Source organism: Podarcis erhardii (genome assembly GCF_964252035.2).
Source record: "Podarcis erhardii genome assembly, chromosome: 10".
Taxonomy (NCBI): Eukaryota; Metazoa; Chordata; class Lepidosauria; order Squamata; family Lacertidae; genus Podarcis; species Podarcis erhardii.
The window spans coordinates 30929891-30951781 of record NC_138500.1 but is presented as its reverse complement, the minus strand read 5'-3'; the positions used below and the strand labels follow the sequence as shown (position 1 = coordinate 30951781).

The window sequence follows — 21891 nt, the reverse complement described above, 5'->3', positions numbered from 1 at the left end:
CAGGCAGGTAGCCTAGGTTGCATTCTCCCCAGGATCAAAACAGCATGCTGTTAATGGGTTTCCATCTGATATCTTCTAGTCAGGAGTTAGGCACTATCAGCAGGAGTTGCCGGAAGATAAACAAGGAGCGATCTTCAGAAGAGTTTATGGCAAACCTCCAACAGTGCAATAACAACAGCCCTTGGGACTACGACCTAGTTCTCACTGAGTGGTAAGACTTCAAGTGGGAGAATTGTATGACTAAATGATCCTCCATACAGTAATCCTGTAAGCCCTCTGCCTTCAGTGGTACAATACTCAGACAAGGGCTATTACCACTGCAACAAGGCCTAAACGTCCAGCTTTCCCGACAACCAGATTGTCTCCAAATCCACCCACTAGGAACACACACACCTTCTTCCTTAATACTGTTGCAAAAGTTGGGTACCACCCCCACCCTCTGCCTAGTGATAAGGGGTTCCAGGCATCCCCCTCCCAGTCTGTGTTCCTTTGGCGATTCCCATCACCTCAAACAGACACCCCAACACCTTGGCAATATCTGTCTCCCCAGGCCAAATGATTCCCTTCAGATGGCCCATCAACACCTTTTGTCATGTTAACAGATTTGCTCTTCACTAGACCAGTCAGGCTGGTTTGCATAAGACAGGAGGAATTCCTTGTCTGGCACAGCTTGTAAAGGTAAAGGTAAAGGTACCCCTGACCATTAGGTCCAGTTGTGACTGACTCTGGGGCTGCGGCGCTCATCGCTTTATTGGCCAAGGGAGCTTCCGGGTCATGTGGCCAGCATGACTAAGCCGCTTCTGGCAAACCAGAGCAGCGCATGGAAACACCATTTACCTTCCCGCTGGAGCGGTACCTATTTATCTACTTGCACTTTGACTTCCTTTTGAACTGCTAGGTTGGCAGGAGCAGGGACTGAGCAATGGGAGCTCACCCCGTTGCGGGGATTCGAACCGCTGACCTTCTGACTGGCAAGTCCTAGGCTCTGTGGTTTAACCCACAGCGCCACCTGCGTCCCAAATCTCAATTAATGAAAATCCTACCATTTACTAATTTCTAGGGTTTAGGGGGATCTCCCCCCAAAATCTATAACAATACTCTTTCCACTACATCTGCAGGCAGAGAAGGGTTCACTACATTCATGTATTAACTTGAGGGAGGCCCAAGAACTATGGTGATTAAGAAGATACTCAGCATAGGAAAAGACAGGTAAAGCATCTGCTGGGAGAGACTCCTGTCTGAAACCTTGCAGAGCGGTTGCCAGTCAGTGTGGATAATTCTAAGTTGGAGTTTTGCCCTTCAGGCATAGATGTTCTTCAGCAGTTTTTAAGATGAAGGAAATTCCTTCATGTCCAGACACAATTATCTATGCCTCAAGAAAAGAAAAACAACCCTCTAAATTTGCAACTAGTAAAACTTATCAAGTGGAAAGCATTTAATGTATCCTATTACAAAGTTTTTTAAAAAAAACAAAACAAGAATTTGCTTTAATAATAAAAAGGCAGCAGCTTGAAGTAGGTTTAATAAAGAGACCCAGACAGAGGTTATCAAAAAAGGCCAGAAAACCTTGTTCTGTTTCTTAATGCTTGTGAAACATGAAGACCTTTGGCAAAGTGCATTCACAGCTATCCTAGTAGGAATAACCTGGGCCATTAAATTCAGAATGATTTTCAGAATGACAACCATGGGCATCAAAGGAAATGCAGACCAAAATGTTCCAGTGAAATAAATGCTGCTTCCAAAGTAACTAAAGGCAACAAACCTATGCATGTGCGTAGGCAACTTCCAAGAAAGGCTCATTGACTTTAAAAGGCGAGACGTACGATCCAGTAAATGTGCATAGGATTGCAGGCTAAATGAGTTATGTCAAATTAAAACCATAAATCAGTAGAGATCTCTAAGATGTAATAAGTTCCAAGCCAGAGGGTGTGGGGCTGCTTATTTAAACTCCAGTTCAGGAGTCAAGAACAAGTTGCCAGAGTTTCTTTCAAAAATTTTATGCATGACATTTAATTATGTGCATAATTATTTTTATGCACAACATTTAATTATGAAGGCAGTGGACAGTATGGCGAGGTCTATGCAAGCTAGGAGTCAGAATATGAGGAAGGAAGGGGACAGGGCAGAAGACGACCAGCAGAAGCAGAGACTAAAGTTATGTTACATCTCCTTCCTCTACCTTATGAAGCAATTCATTTCCAGATAAAAGAGACGTAGCATTGCACAGCAGATAGAAGTCTTTGGTTTGCCTCCATTAAGAACTCTCTAGACAAGGCACTATTTCTTCTACTCAGCTCTCCATTGGCAATACAGGCATAAAACTGGCCTTTCTTACAAGGCTAGCATAGGTAGGGCTGACCAAGAATGTGTGTGAAAAAGTGATCTGAGCTATATAGCCGGTTATTATTGAAAACCAAGGACAAAGTTTCTTTCCTGAAGCCAAGACAGCTAATGCCAGCAGTTGTTTGTGTAAGTAGCATTGCCAATAAGAACAAGACTGCCTATTCACCTAAAACCGCAAGCCAGGGGTCAGCAATCTTTTTCAGCAGGGGGCCAATCCACCGTCCCTCAGACCTTGTGGGGGGCCAGACTATTTTTTTTGGGGGGGGTGAACAAATTCCTATGCCCCACAAATAACCCAGAGATGCATTTTCAATAAAAGCACACATTCTACTCATGTAAAAACACCAGGCAGGCCCCACAAACAACCCAGAGATGCATTTTAAATAAAAGGACACATTCTACTCATGTAAAAACAAACTGATTCTCGGACTGTCCGTGGGCTGAATTTAGAAGGTGATTGGGCTGGATCCGGCCCCCGGGCCTTAGTTTGCCTATCCATGTCCCAAGCTTTGGGGCACCCTTCGGCTAGATGGCCTTAGCAGGCTTGCCAGCCCAAGTAGCCCTATCAGTGTTGCTGCTGCCCATTCTCTTGCTCAGTGTCTCAGCTCAGCCTGCACCACTGCCCCAAAAGAGAAGGCAAGGTGGCACGGGCTGTTTCTCCTGTCGGGACCCATCAGAGGACAGGTGAACCAGCAACATGAGCAAGGAGTAGCAGCAGAATCAGGAGACTGCCAGTTGACTCCTGCTGGGATGTAAAACATTGCTCGAGGCCACAGGCTTCCCTGCACCTAACTATTAGATCTACTTGCCCAAACAAAATTTATCTCTGCCCATAGCTCCTCTTGTCCAGTCTCCTGCTAACGAGGTAGCAATAGCACCACACTGTTTCTGTCCACCCACGTGTCCCTCCTAATAACCTTTCTCATTCCATGTCACCAATTAGTGATATTCCCGCACACGCAAAATATAACCTCACCTGAGCCACCTCAGAGGCCAAGAAACATTGCTTCCAACAGTCCACACAAACCCTTTTGTTCACCAAGGCAACGTATTAAAGCAGGGGTCAGCAACCTTTTTCAGCCATGTGGTGGGCCGGACTATATTTTGGAAAAATAAAGAACAAATTCCTATGCCCCACAAATAACCCAGAGATGCATTTTCAATAAAAGCACACATTCTACTCATGTAAAAACACCAGGCAGGCCCTACAAATAACCCAGAGATGCATTTTAAATAAAAGGACACATTCTACTCATGTAAAAACACGCTGATTCCCGGACCGTCTGCGGGCCAGATTGGGAAGGCCGCATCCGGCCCATGGGCCTTAGGTTGACTACCCCTGTATTAAAGCCTCCCAGAAATCATCTTTTGAACAGGAGAGTCTGCCACATTCTCAGGTCTGCCACTCAGCTAAGGGGATGAAGGCCCATTTTTCACTTACGGCTAGCTGATTCAAGCAGAGAAGCCTTGATGGAGCTGCTCACATGACACCAAGTAGTTCTGGTGCAGGAGATGAGCCCCACTTAGGTTGGTGGTGGTTAGGCCTCAAACTTTCCCCACGGTTTCCTTATAACTGGGCCTAGGCCCGTGGATGTCACATTGTGAAAGACTCTTTTCATAGCATCCTGCTTGCAATCTTTTTTTGTTAAAAAGTTTGAAGACATTGGGAAGCACAGGAAAGCAGAAGCTTTCACAACTTGGTAGCAATAGTATTTCGCCCTCTGTTATACACACATATACCACAACGAGGACTTCTGAAGAAAGCCCAGAAGTCCCTTTTCACAGCCGCAGCATTGAACGCTACTGATAATAATTTTTATTAGTTTTCAATCACTATCCAATAATAGCCTCATTATAACAATACCAATTTATAATACAATTACTAATACCAGTCATTCATTATTATTTTTTAATAGATATTTATTGAGATTTTACAAAACGGAAACATAAGTGAAACAGACATACAACAAAAACAGATATATCAAAAAAGAAAAAGAAAAAAACAATAAAAACATTTAAGAGAAACAAAAAAGAAATCCATTTTTTTAACTTCATAGTTCTATAACCCTCTTTCTTGACTTCCTCACATCTCCCTTTTTTGTGTTCCCCTTTACACAATCAAGTTCAGCAAATTCTGACCCTCTTTCAAACCTTGTTTATGTTCCAACCTATTATGTCTCCAGTTTTTCTTCTCTTTCCACATCATTTTTTACCTAATCTTTATAACTTAGTCCCTTATACCACTTAATATACATTTGACATAACATTACTCTGGTCTTTTCCCCCTTTCTTTTTCACACTTTTTGCATACTCCTTTTGACTATGTCACTAATGCCATATTGTCTTTATATCCAACATCTTTTTAACATTCAAACATTTTACAATATTTGTGCAAATAGTCTTTAAACTTCTTCCAGTCCTCTTCCACCGACTCTTCTCCCAGGTCTCGGATTCTGCCAGTCATTTCTGCCATCTCCATGTAGTCTATCACTTGCATCTGCCACTCTTCCAGGGTGGGCAAATCTTGTGTCTTCCAATATTTTGCAATGAGTATTCTTGCTGCCATTGTTGCATACATAAAGAATGTTCTGTCTTTCTTTGGCACCAGTTGGCCGACAATGCCCAGGAGAAAGGCCTCTGGTTTCTTAAGGAAGGTATATTTAAATACCCTTTTCAGTTCATTATAGATCATTTCCCAGAAAGCCTTAACCTTTGGGCATGTCCACCAAAGGTGAAAGAATGTTCCCTCAGTTTCTTTACATTTCCAACATTTATTATCAGGCAAATGATAAATTTTTGCAAGCTTGACAGGGGTCATGTACCACCTATAAATCATTTTCATAATATTCTCTCTTAGGGCATTACATGCCGTAAATTTCATACCGGTGGTCCACAACTGTTCCCAGTCAGCAAACATAATATTATGACCAATGTCCTGCGCCCATTTAATCATAGCTGATTTGACCGTTTCATCCTGTGTATTCCATTACTAATACCAGTCATTCAAATACTGAATTATATAATTTAGGTGGCCCCCCGCATGCTAGAATGGATGGTTTGAGGATTTTATTTCTGCGTTCCAAAACACTGAACACTATTATGGGTCATGACCATTGAAACATTGTTCTAAAAATATGAGGCAATCTCTCTGTTTCTCCCCCCCCCCCCTCACACACACATACAAAATTTTACAACACATGAGTAGAGACCCTGGCCCAAATAGGATTATTTGATGAGGATACACAATTGTTCAAAGGAGGGCTTGCTTACCTTAAATTAACAGGTTTTTGAAAACTTGAATAATCATGGGCCTGTGGATAATTAGAAAGACAGAAGCACAGCACTAAAATCCATAAATTGGCAGTTCAGCTTGGGGTTTATTTAGATATAGGAGCCCCCACTGATAAGCCCCCCCCCAATGCTTCTGCATCATCAGTGCCATTTTTCTAGAAAAAGAGGTGCCAGGACTCATCATGAACACCTCCCTTGTTCTCTTATGATGGCAATGGTGCCCACCTGAGAGGTGCTGGAACTGAGTTATGGCTGGGAAAAAGCCCTGAGGCATATACCTCACACTCTTAACTAGGGCTGCCATACGTCTGGAATTTCCCAGACATAGCCGGGATTCATCTGCCAAAAATGTTGTCCTTGGCCTAATTTCCGGAAAATGGCTCAATAACTTTGCCAAACCTTTGTATCCAGATTTTCACTTTTTGAAATATGGCAACCGTACTCTTAACCATCACACAAGTTCTCAAAGAGAACTTGCCTGGTGGGCAACTTTGTTGTTAAATCTGAATTCACCTCTGAGAGGTATATATAGCATATAGCACACACTAGAAACCTTGGTTTCTAATCTGGATTTGACCTACCCACTGGCAGATGGATTCATATCCTAGGGTTCGAATTTTCTCTCTCCCCTGTGGGAGACATCACTGCAATAAAAAATTCTTTCATTGGGGAAACTTGAATTATAGAAACTATTTGTCATAGCACCCCAAAGCTATCAAATTAAGATCAGCCTGCCCTGCTCCTAACCACACACAGAGTCACCTCTGCATCCTCACATACCAGAGATTCCTCATCTCAGAGAGGAAGAAACACTTGGCCTCTGGGTGGGCTGACATTCTGTAGCCTTCTCTCCCATTTTTCCTTTTTCCATTTCCTGAGATTAACATTGCAATGCAAGAAATGCCTCTGAATTGCAGGCGCGTGAGGCCAAAGTTCATCCAATGAAGCAATCAAGACATTTCTCCTTCACCCACAATTAAGAGAAAAACAATGCACAGGTAGAAAGGAGACAACAGACCGCAGGGCTAGTCTGAGTCACTTTGTTGTCTGAGACAAAGGAGATGGTGCCCTTTTCTGTTCCACACACAGAAGCTACCAGCTGACTCTTAATTCAACAGTGGTGATGGGGTAGTGCACCTAAAGCAATGGGCTAGTATAGCAGAACCAGGACATGCCATGTAGTAGTCAACCATTTCCCCTCAGTTGGAGGACAGAGCTGTGTAAGGGAGGCTTAGGGAGATCGGAAAAGAGGCTGCCACCATTGCCTCCAGCAGCTGCTGCCTGAACACGAACCAGTACTGACCGAACGTATGAAAATCAGAGAACTTAAAGGATCTTCCCACCCCCCAAAATAACTATGGAAACCAGAGGTCTCCTATAACACCTAGATGAAACTGCTGAGTGGGGTTATCTGGAGTTTTGGAGTACATTGTCAGCAATATGATGACAACACACAGCTTTACTTCTCCTTTACATCTGCAGGTATGGCTGTGCAGGATCTCTGTCTTTCCTTGGTAATGGGCTGGATGAAAGCCAGGCTAAAGCTCAAGCCAGGTAAGTGAGGCACTACACCCCTATCTAGACAAGGATAGCTTAATTACTGTTGTTTATGCTCCGTTAACAGCTGGGTTAGATTACTGCAACACATTATATGCAGGGCTGCCTCGGAAGGCGGTTCAGAAACTTTAGCTGGTATAAATTTGGTGGCCGGGTTGGTGGTCATGGGGGCAAGATGGTTTCAACATATTGTACTGGCTGCCAATTACAGTGGTACCTCGGGTTAAGAACTTAATTCATTCTGGAGGTCTGTTCTTAACCTGAAGCTGTTCTTAACCTGAGGTACCACTTTAGCTAATGGGGCCTCCTGCTGCCGCTGCAAAATTTCTGTTCTCATACTGAAGCAAAGTTCTTAATCCGAGGTACTATTTCTGGGTTAGTGGAGTCTGTAACCTGAAGCGTCTGTAACCCGAGGCACCACTGTATTATTTCCCTTCACCATGGAGGTTTTGAGGTAGGTTACAATTTTAAAAATGCAACTGTTAAAATAAAGATCAGTTAAAACAAATCACAGAATAAAAGGGTAGGTCCTAAAATATATGAGTTGTCAAAGGCTAGGGGTAAAGAGGCACATCTTCAACATTCAATGAAAACTCCATAATGAAGGTGCCAGACACACTTCTGTGAGGAGGGGGTGATTCCACAGTTTAAGGGGTGCCACAAGGGTTGCCCTCCCCTGAGCCACCATCACCTCCAAACTTCTGAAGTCAGTGGAACTACCAGAAAGATCCCCTCTGCCTGTCTTCAAACAAGTGAGCCTGTGGGGAAGGCACAACAAGCCCTACAATCAGCAAAATATTACTAGTTTGTGCTGTGGCGAACATTAGGTGGTGTATTCAGATACATATGTCGGGTCAACGATGTACTGAGACAGTTTCATGGTTGTCATGAAGTTTTGGCCCAGCCTCCGCATGGATATTGGAAGTCCCTCAATACAATCATGAAAGCGTTCTCCATCACCACATTCAATATTACATTCTGCCAGCTTGGTGAAGGAGTTTGTAGTACAGTAAGGTAGACAGTGGACTAACAACATCCCCTTTCTGTCTCACTGGCCACAAACGCCACAAGCAACCACTTGAACCCAGACACAGTGTGTATCAGTCTCATAGTGAGGGAGATGGATTTTTTTAAAAATGGGTGATAGTGACCTCCCTTCCCTGCCTCTCTGACCTATAGAGTGGTGTTGTACTGAGCACCCAGGCAGACAGAGCCGGGTTAGAGATGGGGAATCTGTGGCCTTCCAGATGTTGGACTCCATCATCCCTGATCATCATTGGCCATACTGGTTAGGGCTGATTTGGTTTAGAGTCCCACAAGGAGGGCCACAGGTTCCTCATTCCTGATTTAGTGATTTCAGCATGTAACAATCAACTGAGCCAGTTAAGAGATTAGAAACCCATGCTTTTTTTTTTTTAGGTCAGCAATTTAATGAGCACCTTTTCCTGCAGCAGAATTTTGATTGCTAATAGTATAACACAGTCCTGTTACCTGGTAACCAAGAAACAGAAGCCAGAATTAAGCTACGGCAGAGAAGAGTCTGGGTTGTTTCCCAATGACTTCTATGGGACACAACATAAACAAACCTTATGGGAGGGGCATGTAATTGTTTTTGTTCATTACTATGTTTTGTGTGTTTCTATTGTAAATAAAATGCAGTGATCCTTGGATGAAGGGTGGTATAGAAATTTACTAAGTAAAAAAATAAAAATGTAAGGAGACTGGGAAATGAGAAAACATCTTCTCCAACTTCAAGATACTGGGGTCACCAATCACAGGGAGCAGATTGACTTCTCCAACTAGCATCCCTGAATGCATCCTTGATTTTCTTTCCCACTTAAGTCAATGGTTCTGGCACTTGAGACATGGTCAAGGTAGGGCAAAGCCTGCCTTCTACTTGTGACACTGTCCCACTGTCCCTTCCAATACATAGATTCACTTTCCATCATACCCTTTCTAGTATGAGTAGCCAACATGGTGCCCTCCAGATAACCTGGAACTACAACACACATCAACCACAGCCAGAAAGACCAATAGGGATGATGGGTTCTGTAGCCCCAAAACATCTGGAGGGAACCATACTGACTACTCCAACCAACATCATAATGGCTCGTATTCTGCTAGCTGCTATTCTCTAATAATTTTTCAAGAAACAAACTCTCTTCAAATTATTATCTGAATTAAGACACCTAAATCTCCTTCTGAAAATTAAACCATTTTACAGGTTCATTCAACAGACAGCTGTAATTTATTTGGTACATGGGGAAATGACTGGATCTAAGCTATTTTAGATCTAAGCTATTATAAATCTGTGCTTATTGTCATTTTCCTAAGCAGTAAGAAACTGGGGCCAAGAGCAGTAATACACTAGAGGTTATCTTCTCCTTCCCTAGAATTAGGCCTTTTTATTGTTCAGAATTATCAAGTGATTTATACCATCCTGTCCTCACATCCGAAACATAATGGAACTTTAGTAAACAGGTCAACAATTACTGACATTGATGTTCACCTTGGGAGCTGAACAAACAAAGGATGCAAACAACTTGATGTTATTCCTTAGCAAGAAACTGCCCTTACAAGACATTCTCCAATATGTGATCTGGAAGCACAAGAAAGTAATTGGGATGTGTCTTGCACTCAGATGTCTGTGCACACCAGTACAAGACACTTGAAAAATGAAACAGCAACCTGGGAACCACAGAACCTACTTATGTTCTAAGACATTTCTGCACCTGAGGCAGAAAATATAGAGAGGCTTTGCTCCTCATCCTGCTGCCCACCGGTAGTGAAAATCATAAAAATACCTATAATATTTTTAAATTAGTTTCCAAAGATTGCTTGAGGACTCCTTTTGGCATAACGGATGTTGCCTTAGAAAAATAAAACTTAAAATTATAAGAATGAAAACATTAGGAGTGTAATTATGAGCTCGTGAATAAGCCCCACTGAACATATTAAGACTTTTGAGCAATTGTGCTGTAGGTGTTTACCTTTTAAACTTTAAAGAGGGTGTCTCAAAATGGCTTTAGGAATGGGTTTTTCCTCTTCAGTGATGCCAGTGGGTGTCTGCAGACCCAGTATGCCCTGTCCTTCAAAGGGAAATGAGGACAGATTGTAGTGATGGGGCAAGTGATGCTCTACTTATCTCTTCCTACCCTACCCTGCTGAAATAACCACCTTGGGGTGGGGTTGCTGTATATGTATATTGTACAAGTGGCAACTGCATGTTTCCAGTGCAAGGAAATGATTCTTAAGAACACACAGGTTAAATGTCAAATTCATTCTACACTAGCAACGCAACCATATGTAGTTCTATTATGTTTCTGCACACTAAGAGACTGGGTTCTGAACTCCACCTCTACCCCAAGCCAAAAAGAATACAGTGGCACCTTGGTCTACGAACTTAATCTGTTCCAGAAGTCCGTTCTTAAACCAAAGCGTTCTTAAACCAAGGCATGCTTTCCCATAGCAGCGGGGACTCAATTTACAAACAGAAGACACTCAACAGGAAGTGAAACATGTTCTGCTTCCAAGACAAAGTTCACAAACCAAAACACCTACTTCCAGGTTTGCAGCATTCTTAATCCAGGTTGTTCATAAACTAAGCTGTTCTTAAACCAAGGTACCACTGTATATAAATATACTTCCTTGCAGAATGAAGTCACCAACAGGCCTGCCTTTCTTTTAGCTGACTGCCCTGAAGTAACCCCAAAACTGTTTGACTAACGAAGGTAACAATGAACAAAGAACAACACATTACATGCAAATGTGTATTAAAAATCGTGATGGCTTCTTCTTCTATGGTTCTATGGATACGTTGGACTACAACTCCCATGATCCCTGACCACTGGCCAAGCAGGTTGGGGTTGATGGGAGTTGCAGTCCAACAGGGGCTACAGGTTCTCTCCTGCTGCTCTAGAGAAAATCTGCTTTAGACAATGTGAAGTGGAGAAACAGAGGGCAGGGATGCTTAACTCCCTATTACCCACTATTTTGAGTCTGACCAAACTGCGGGAGGCAGTGGAAGACAGGAGTGCCTGGCGTGCTCTGGTCCATGGGGTCACGAAGAGTCGGACACGACTAAACGACTAAACAACAACACCCACTATTTTCTGCTACAACTCTTCACCTTCTTTATTTCTTCCTTGAAAAAGATACATTTTTGTTTGATCAAAGTGGAGTTGGTCCCATCCAGTCACTTCCTTCTGTGCACAGACATCTAAATACAAACCGGTTCTCTCTTGTAAAATTCTCCTTTGTCATATTAACAGAGAGTCAGTCTTTGATTGGATTATGTCGCCCTGGCAGGTCAGTTCAGGCTGAAAACACATCCTTCTTTTACTGCCGTTTCTTCTCTGAAGAACTCCATGTTTATGCCCTTTTATTTTTCACTTTGCATTTGACTTAATGAGGCCATATATCTTCGTTTTGGTACGGAATGTTTAGTTGTGTTTTGAAGACTAATCCTCCGGGCCAGATACAACATTTTTAAAAAGCTGTTCTTAAAGACAAAGCAGGGAGTTATCTGTCCTTGTTTAAGCCCTACTTCCCAATGAATGCCCATAAAGATACTTTAGTGCTTGTTTTTCAAATAAGGAAACCAACTTGGCTTTAATGGGTTCTGCTGTGTCCAACCAGATCAGGCCACTTCAGTATTGCTGCTGTAGCAACTTTCTTTGGGATAATTGGGAGTAACCACCCAAAAGTCACAAAAGGAGTCTGACTTGGGGAGGGGGGCAGTGGAATGAGGTGCAAAGACATTTTAAAGGGCATAATGATGCAGCGTTTCAACAGTTTCAATGATTTCCTAGATCAAGTAGTCTTGAAGGAGCTCCTGTAATTTTGCTACGGTTTCAAAGCACCTTTGCGGGCGGGAGGGGTGTTTTAAAATTGGCCTTTAGAAAGCAAAGCAATTTTCTTAATGGATGGCTTTTCTGTGGGGCAGGTTTCTGGAAAGAGGGGCTGAGAAAGAGGAAGGCACTGCAAAGCACAAATGACAGGATCACTGCTGGGGGCGGCGGCGGCAGCAACAAACACACACATACCCTGGTCACTTGAGGTTTGGCAGCAGGATCACTTTCCCACAGTAGCAGCTCTATTACTGTTTTGGAATAGAGCAGTCACTCCACCTCCCCTTCCCTCTCACCCCCCCCCCTTTCTGTCTGCACGGGTCCCAACTTGGCTCCTCTGCTTCAATGAATGTTTGGGGAGAAGCCAATCCTATGCAAAAAGCATTCCCTGTCGCTCTCTCTCTGAACCCCCCCTCCCACTCACTACACACAGACAGGGGGAAACCTGACTCCACACTTTAATCTAAGGGGGTCTCTCTCTCTCTTCCTCCACCCCCACCCTTTCCTCTAATCACAATCCAAAGGTAGCAGGGGAGCAAAGCCCCTTCCAGTATGCATTACTTTTGCTCGAGGGAGATTCACTTGATCCAAGAAGTGGCCTTATTTATTTTTCCAGCCTTCTTTTGTTCTCCATTTCCTCCTCCTGAGCTCTGGCAAGACCCAGCAAATCACCTCATCCCCAGCAATTCTATAAGATTAACACACACACCCCACACACATTTTTAAGAATGATGCCATTAGCCAATGGGAGAAATAATGAAATACCCCACACTAGGGATGGCCATGGAATCTGTTTTAAATGGATTTATTCATACATGGAATTTGGAGGTTCTGATCAGACTGTGTTTTGCTCACATCACTGCTTCTTGTGTAATATGCCAATTTATGTCCCAGCTGCTTGTGCATTGTTGTGGTTGTTTAAAAGTCCAACTAATTATGTGCAAAATTAAATTGGGGGGGGGGGGAATCTAAAGCTTCATGCTGTACTATATTTCTCCAGCACAATTCCACCCACTCACACAGTTATACATATTGTTGTGTGATGTGCTGGTTATTTTAAGAAGCCAGGAGTGGATATGTATACATCATTATATGTATAATAGTTCATATATGAGAACTGTTCACATTTTTTTTGCAAAAGGGTCCTTATCAAGATTAGGAAGTAAGACAGGAATTAGAAAAAATCCATGCAGATAAACTCGCCATTTGAGATTTGCAAAAAATTCCATCCCTACCCTGGGCTGCCACATATGTAACCAACAAAGTCTGATGAGTTGATTTAAAAGAGGATGTACTGCCCACCTAGTAGATTTCTGCTTGGGCGATATCCATCTTCTTGCAAATAATGGCCTTGCAGCTTATAGGACCCTAACCAATAGGATTAAAGTTCTGTAGAAGCTAGCTAGTTAACAGTTTCTGCACAGTAGTGACTGGCACAACATACCCCCAAACCAGGTTTTACAATTGCTAAACCTAAAGCAAACATTTTGTAGCATATTAAACTCATAAGCAAGGCTTAGGCACTGAGTTTTAAGAAACCTCTCAGTTATTTCAGAGGAAAAGGGGGGATATAGACCGAGGGACTTTGAACTATGATAGAAGTATCATCCATATGATTCAAGCTGAGTGCAGATTTGGCAAAGATTCCCCTGAATCTACATTCTCAGCACACCAAATTTGGACATATCTCAGAATTGCCTCCTCTAAAGATGTATGTTTTTGACCTCAGATATAACCTTCTAATAGTAGGTGGCGAGAAACCAGGAGGACTAGGATCGCGTTCACACCATACATTGAAAACACTCTCTTACCACCTTAAACAGTTGTGGCTTCCCCCAAAGAATTCTGGGAACTGTAGTTCAGTAAGGTAGCTAAGAGCTGTTAGGAGGCCCCTATTCCCCTCACAGATCCACAATTCCTGGCGTTTCCTGTGAAGAGGGATCTATTGTTAATGTGGCTAATTTTCATACTCAAGATCAGCCTCATTACAGGGTGGGCTTCAAGCTGTCATGCGCCACCACCCTTCAGGCAGGGATGTGGAAGTGCAGTTTTAGTGGCAGGAAATGCTGTGGTCAGATTTTGTTCACAGTGTGCAGCCCGTGATGCAATAACTTCACCGTTGGGATTTGAGAATTGTTTCCAAAAGAACACAGAGTCTGCAGCATTAAGCACAAACTACTTTCTGGAGACAATGGGTGTTATGTACTGAGTTGAATAGGATCTAAAATGCAGCAGTCTGATTGGTCCTAGAACAATGCAGCAGTATGATTGGTCTGCAGGAGCCACCCAATCCAGCTCCAGATAGAAGTGAATCCACAACCTGATTGGCCTTCCGGAGAATTCCGGAATTAGCCAATCACGTGCAGCCCATTGTGTAAATAATGTATGTAAAGCAGATACTTTGAGGGGACTTCCATTCCTCCTCACCACTATGAGCTGAATAAAGAGCATGAAATCCACTCTCGACTCTGAGTATATTTCAATGGACACCCTACAACTTAGGAAGTCTGCAGCGCCTTATACCAGAACCTGCCTTACAAGGGCAGGAGCCATAGCTCAGTAGAAGAGAACATGCAGGAAGCCAAAGGTTCAAACCCCAGCATCTCCAAGCAGGGCTGGGGGAAAACACTTTTTCTGAAATCCCAGAGAGCCGCTGTCAGGCAGTTTAGAGAATACTGAACAAGACAGACTGAGAAAGGAGAACATGTCAAACCTTCAGAACATTTCAGTCTACCAGAACACTCTGCCACTGATACCAAGGTGGACATACTTGAGCAAAGGAATTTCAAACATAACATTCACACAGCGTAGTTGCATAAGTGTTACAATCCACCTTTTGACAGATCTGAAAAAGGCTGGAGTTACAACAATGGAGCAGCAACATTTACAGAGCTTACCAAATCAACATAAATTATATTAGATACTATGTTTCCATTTTTCCACAGCATCACTTAAATAATTAAAGGTGAAAAAGTTTTCCAAATGCTCTTTTGAAGCACCTGTTTTAAGCCCATTTTACTGCTTCCTTATGAACGCAAATGGGGAATTTATGATAGATAATAGTACAGTAATTGACCCTTGGGTAGCCTCTCAATCGACCCATTTCAGTTTCTGTTCTCACAAGGTGAGGGGGGGACTTCAATTACTAGTGTCCTCTCAATTTTTAATAGCAAAAAAGAAGATGGGGGAAAAGAAACTAGCAATTAAGCCCTCCCCACACGCAGGAACAGAAACTGACACGGTGGGGATAGGATATCACTAATCCTCCTCCTACAGTCATTGGGAAGGAAATCAGGCCAGCTCTACAAGGGGAGAAGCTTTAATAAGCATTACTGGAAACCTTTGCTGAATGGGACATACTCAGGAATTAGCACAGAAGGAGTTTGGCCATAAGAAAGGGCCCTGCTGGACAACTGGGTGCTTTATCAAGTGTTTGTGTAGAACCTCCCATTTTAATTCGGCTTCCAGCTAATTGAGGAAAAGCAATGCCTCAGCAGCACTCAGGAAAAGGAATCTAGAATGGAAGCAGCCTTTTGTCTCACGGCATGCTGATATTTTGCTGCAGTGTACCCAGAGGCCATTTCATACATTACAGGAAGTGAAAAACACCACATTTCTATGGCCAGCAAACTAGTCTTTTAGTGGCTTAAAAACATCTGTGCTTCAGAAAACTTGTGGTGAAATGTACGCATCAAGCCTCAAGCCAACTGCATCTACCGAGAGTGGGTTCACTACTTAATTTTAGATGTGCAAATGCCCTTCAGCTGTTGACAGGAAATGTGTGGTCCCACTGTGCCAAAACAAAGTCCTAAACCAGCCAGTCTGAACTACTGCACAGCCAGTACACCTAGTTTGTCTGCAAGCCACCAGCCCAGTCTCCACCGGTCTGGTGGCTTTCAGATGTTGTGGACCACAACACCCATCAGCCACAGCCACCAAGGGAATACTCTGAAGAACACCTACCAGGCAAAGAAGTGGGGGGGAGGGAGCAAATGTAAAGAGGCAGTAAAGCCACTCTGATTTCAGCTGCTGAGATATAAATCACCAGGACCCAATAGCACTATCTCCAGTATTTACAGGAAACCAGAAGATGCTGTTCCACTGCACAAATAGCCTATAAATGATGCACAAGCTTGTTTAATAATGCAAAAGCCATCCTATAGCTCTCCTGGCAGTTCCAAATGCAGGTGTGGCCACAAAACAATGGCAGGAACTGGTGGGAAAGCAGGATTCATTTGGATCATGCACTCATGCAACAAAAATACTTTTTTAAAATGACAACAGGGCCAGTAAGCAGTGGGGAATGGCCATATGGCAAAGGGTTTAAAAAAGATCCTGTCCCCCCCCCCAGTTACAATCAAGGAGCTGCTGCTGCAGCTGCAAAGAGACATGGCTAGCCACAAGCCTGTAATACTAAAAAAAAAAAAAATCAAAAAAATCATGCTCAAAGTAGGAATGGCAGAGAAATTTGCTTCAATTCACCTTTAAAGGTAAAGCTGCTTTATCTGCACTTTCTGAAGCAATTCAAGACCCGAAGCAGCCATCCTTCCAAATTTGCACTTCCCCAAATTTTGCTAAGCAGTAATGTGTACAACAACGCACATGATGCAGTAAAGTGTGCACAAAAATGCATATATTAGCAAACATAACATAAAATAGCATTATATTGGGGGAAAGTGCTTTGCAAAAATGTGTATGTTCTGCAAAACTACGGTACATACAAACATATTAGGAGAAATTTGCTGGTGAAGTTCCATTAGGTCTTTAAAAATAATTTGCAAACTGATGTGGAAATGTGCAAAAACTGAACAAAAGACTGTGAGAAACTAAAATTGACACATTTGCCCCCCCAGATTCACATGTCATTTGAACATTGGATTGTAGCAAACATCTCTCTTCAGACTCTCTCCTAGGGCTTCAGTTTAGGATGATGGAAACAACACACACAGGATCACAGAACTGTAGAGTTGCAAGGGATCCTAAGGGTCATTTAGTCACATTTCCTACAATGCAGGAATTTCAACTGGATCATACATGACAGATGGCCACCAATCTTGGCTTAAGAACCTCTAAGGAAGGAGAGTCTACAACGTCCCCAAGGAGTCCATTCCACTGTCAAACAGCTCTTACCATCAGCAAGTTATTCCTGATGTTATTCCTGACGCCATTGGTTCAGGTCCTACCCTCTGGAGCAGGAAAAAGCAAGCTGGCTCCCTCCTCTAGTTTAAGATGGCAATCATATCTCTTCTCAGTCTCATTGAAAGAAGACAAAACAACTATGCCAGGTATTTGAGATAAGACATCACCCACCTAGGTTGCACAAGGCCCGGTTCACACATTGCAGAAGAGAATAAACCTCCTCACATTTCTACCACAAACTGACAGCATCTCTCCCACCAAAAAACTGTTCCCAATCTCTGCCGATCCAGATATTTTGAGTGAAGAAGAAAGGAAGAGGAATATGTAACAACATTGTTAATTAATAACTGTACATTGCTTCACTCTACTTCCTCTGGGGCATAAAAGATTGACTCTATCCCTGAACCGGCCTGACCTTCGTAATTAGCCTCCTTTATGGCGATGGCTACATTGCTCTTTTGTGCTGGGCAAATAGTCAACACAGAGCATCCTCCCTTTCCCCAAAGGGCTACCCCTTTAAGTAGTTCTCGTATGTCCAACGTATCCCCAGCCAGAATGTGCTTGGTCTGTTTCCTCTCTCACTAGCAGGGATGCGTCAATTTTGGTTTCTCTCAGTTTCTTATTTTTTATTCTTAATTTCAGTTCTTCATATTTTCACATCTGTTTGCATTAAAAAAAACACAACCTTCATGAAAACTAATTAGCATTAAGTGAGAATTTCTCCAAATACAGTGGTACCTCTAGATACGAACGGGATCCGTTCCGGAGCCCCGTTCACATCTAGAAGCAAACGTAACTAGTGATGGCACGTCTGCGCACGTACGCATCGCTTTTTGCCGCTTCTGTGCATGTGAGTGACGTCATTTTGAGCATCTGCGCATGTGCAAGCGGTGAAACCCGAAAGTAACGCGCTCCATTATTCCGGGTTGCCACAGAGCGCAACTCGAACGCGCTCAACTCGAAGCGTATTCAACCCGAGGTATGACTGTGGACTCATTTTTGGAAAGCTATTTCCCCATATATATTGCATTTTGGTGTGGTATTTTCACCATTGTATGTATTTTAATGCAGACTTCACCTCAGTATATGCACTATTGTACATGTCATTGACTGGAGAGCTGCACTACAAAATTTAGAGAATTGCAAATTTTGAAGGATGGCTCTGTGTTTCATTTCATGTATCATTTTGGAAAGTGCAACTAATATAGACTCACCTTTAAATGTGAACTGGATCTTCCAGGTTTTTCTTAATCTGCCTTCTCATGTTAAAGACTATGCAAGTCTCTGAAAGAAGCAATGTATCAGATTCTTATCTGGTGAAAACAGGCTGTTTATGGCATCTTCAGTTATGTAGTCACTGGGCATAACTTTATGACCACTGCTCCATAGCAATTGTTATATTTCACCGTATAGATGGTTTTATGAAGCATTTGTGTATCCTTCTGCTGTGCTGAAGAAGAATTCCACGAAACAGTGGGCATATCTAGAATCACTGTTCACAACGTCTGTTTGCGAACTACTTCGGCAGCATTGGACGTCATAAACAAAGCCTTACAGCCTGTTTTCACCAGATAAGAATCTGATACATTGCTTCTTTCAGAGACTTGCATAGTCTTCAAAGACTTTTCAGAGACTTATAAGACTTATGGTTATCTGGTTTTATGTTTTCAAGAGAATCCATTAGAGTGCATATTTTGTGACTTTCAGAGATTCATGTGTTTTCATATATTTATATATTTCATATTATATAAAGAGCGTATATTGATATCATATCATTGTATTTGGTCATCGTGATGCCTTGGATATTACTGACTATTGTTTACAACACAGGATTTAAATTGTTTGGTTACTTCTCATGTTAAAGGGCCAGAACAAGGGTAATCTCGTTTTTTGCTTGGTTCGTAGAGAATTTTTGCTCTATTCTAAATAAAGTGCAACAGGCTCTATCTCTCTCTCTTGCCAGCCTCTGCCTCTCCCAAAGAGGTTCTTCCCCTTTTGTTTCAGGCTTCAGAGAACTGGCACCTCTTTTCAGTACTATAGTGCTAAGCCAGAAAAGGGAGGTCACCGATTAAGACAGGGGTTTTGTGCAGTGTCTATTGTATTATTATGAACCATATGCTACCTGTCCTGATTATGCTCATGTACTAGTCTGTCATTAGGATTAGCAAAGATCCTTAATTCCCATGTGGTTTACTAGTGTCTGGCACATCAGAGCACCTGAAGTTGCACTCAGCTCAGTCCAAGCCCAAAGTTTCACCCTTTCTTGATCCCAATAATCCTACAATCACCAGTCCTCACCAATCCACAATCACAGATGTAAGTCAGTTTTAGCAACAACCTCTTCCTAGGAAGCAACAGCATCATTGTTCTGTCAGATGGGCAAGGAATCTCTAAAAATTACCAGCATCGAAGAGTAGGGTTCCCTACTCATGGGGAAAACCATGAAGTTAAAGTGGTATTAAGTGCAGTATATTGGTTTGAAGCAGATCTAGTGCCCAAATGGAGAGAAACTCAATACCCTCCACTCTTGCACAAGGAGAAACAGGCTTCTCAAGGCATCAGTGTTTGCAAGACAGTTGTTTTCATAGCCTTGTTTTCAGTTCCATTCTAATTATTCTTAGTGCTACGATAACTATCTTACTGTAACTAAAACCAACACAGCAATTACACAAGGAAGATTGCAGACTAGCAAGAGATTTTATGCAGGGTGGCCACTTAAAGGAGTGTCTCTAACACTGTGGTTTTGTTTGTTTTAAAAAATTAACAACAGGTGTATCCCAGGTGAACCTTCTCCAGTACCAAACATATTCATGGGTACCGTAAGTCCATCCCACTCATTTCAGCAAAACCTATTTCTAGAAGTCTGGGCATGTGTGGAGAGATAGGTGCGCCTAACATTGTCAATTTAATAAGGCTTTAGCACACCTAACTCTGAATAAAAGCAAATTGCAAAAGCATTTTCTTGGCTGTGAGTCTAAGTACATTACTTGAAATTCCACTGAAGCCAAAATGTCATCTTTAGAGGGCACTGCCTACCCAGCAAGGTGTGGCAGAAAGAAGTGAGAGACAGAGCCATCTTGATGGAAGGTGGCACCTCTAGTGAAGGAATATCCTGCACAGGGAGGATCTGTATTTGTTCTGGCACCAGGCGAAGATTTTGGCATCAAGTAAATACTCCCCATCTTTTTAAAAAATAATAATTAAGTGTTTCTAAGATGCACTGTTGGTGAATTTCAGTTCTTATTGGTTTTAATCAATTGATTTAATCTCTGATGCTTAATTTTATGCTGCATTTGTGTTTTTGTGCTTTAATTTATAATTTGTATTGTAAGCCACCCTTAGTTCTGGTTGTAGGGCAGCATAAAAGCCATAAATAAGTGATGTTTGCTTCCATATATGCTAATAGGGGAGAGAGTGAGAGTTCTTGTTTCAAAAGTTGCATTTCTACAAATGCAAGTACTAAAGAGGGCTTGACATTCTGCATTGCTTCCCCCGCCCTCTGAGCTCCCTATCCCTTTGCAGTTTTATTGGGAATTGTGCCAGTAAGTTCAATGGGGCTGCTCTTAAGTCAATGCACAGAATTGCATTGCAAGTGCTTTCAGATCTTGCAGCTCATGCCTCCATGCACTCTTACTGTCTGTTGCCAGTCAGTGTAGGCCAGGGATCATAGCTGTCAAGTGTCCCTTATTTGAAGGGACAGTCCCTTATTCCAGCGCCATGTCCTGCTGCTGTCCCTTATTGATGGATGTCCCTTAAATGTCCCTTAAATGATGTCCCTTAAAGTTCAAAGGAAGCAGCTCCTCTCCCTCCCTCCCTCCCTGCTGGCCAGGGAGGAGGGAGGCTCCAACTGTGTTGCTTGGCTGTGTTGCTCACCCAATAAGAAGTCTAAGAACAACTGGGGGGGTGGAGCTTGCATGCCTTGTGTGTGGCTAGTTAATGCAAGCTGAGGGGGTTTTTGAATGCTGGACGCCATTTTGTTGCACATGCTGCTGCAAACTTTGCAGTGCAAAGCCAGGCCAGGGAGCCATCTTAAGTTGAGGCTGCATAGGCCTTGTGGTGCATGTGATTCAGATTCTATTCAGTTGAACCTCTGGTTACAAAGTTGGTTGGACAGTGTTCTCGAAGCTTCCAGCATGAGTTTGACCAGACTGCAGGAGGACAGGAAGACTGGAGTGCCTGGAACAGGTGAGGCTGCAGGTCCCTTATTTTGGCTGCTGGTCCCTTATTTTGGCTGCTGGTCCCTTATTTTCAAATCTGTAAATTGACAGCTATGCCAGGGATTGGGGTCTGTGAGCTTCATACAGGTGGTCTGAGTGGGTGCAGTGGCTGCCAGTCATTCTTAGAACCTGGAGGTCCTCCGGGAAGGTGAACAGAATGGATCAGAAGTGATATGGGGAAGAGGCATTTGAAAGGAAACAGTGAGAAAGATATCCAATAAATGGGAACAAAGGTGAGAAGAACAAACCTGAAGTCATAGGAGTAGGAGGACAGCAAAAAACCCTTTTTAATAGGTCTGTACTGTACATGGTAGTTACACCCAGCTGCTGCTTATCTGTTGTTGGGTAAACTCATTAATAAGCTGCTGTCATCTTTTATCTAAAAAAGTTAATGGGAGGCTAGGATCAAGAAGTTCAGTTTTAATATATTTGTTTTTAATGGTGGCAATCTGTTGACGCCAAGAAATAAGGAATTTCCCCACCCTTCAGCACAA

At 42.7% G+C, this 21891-nt stretch overlaps 1 protein-coding gene across 2 annotated transcripts in view; it reads right to left on the bottom strand.

Moving 5' to 3' along the window:
• MGAT3 (beta-1,4-mannosyl-glycoprotein 4-beta-N-acetylglucosaminyltransferase) overlaps window positions 1-21891 on the bottom strand; it is a 52269-nt gene that overhangs the window by 16451 nt on the left and 13927 nt on the right. The window contains exon 1 of one of the 2 annotated variants that reach the window (XM_081877641.1): window positions 3785-3803. The exons of the other annotated variant lie outside the window; for it this stretch is intronic. The gene's annotated coding sequence lies outside the window, so the exon portion shown is untranslated. Of the gene's footprint in view, window positions 1-3784; window positions 3804-21891 lie in introns of those variants that run through there. 2 annotated transcript variants of the gene reach the window in all.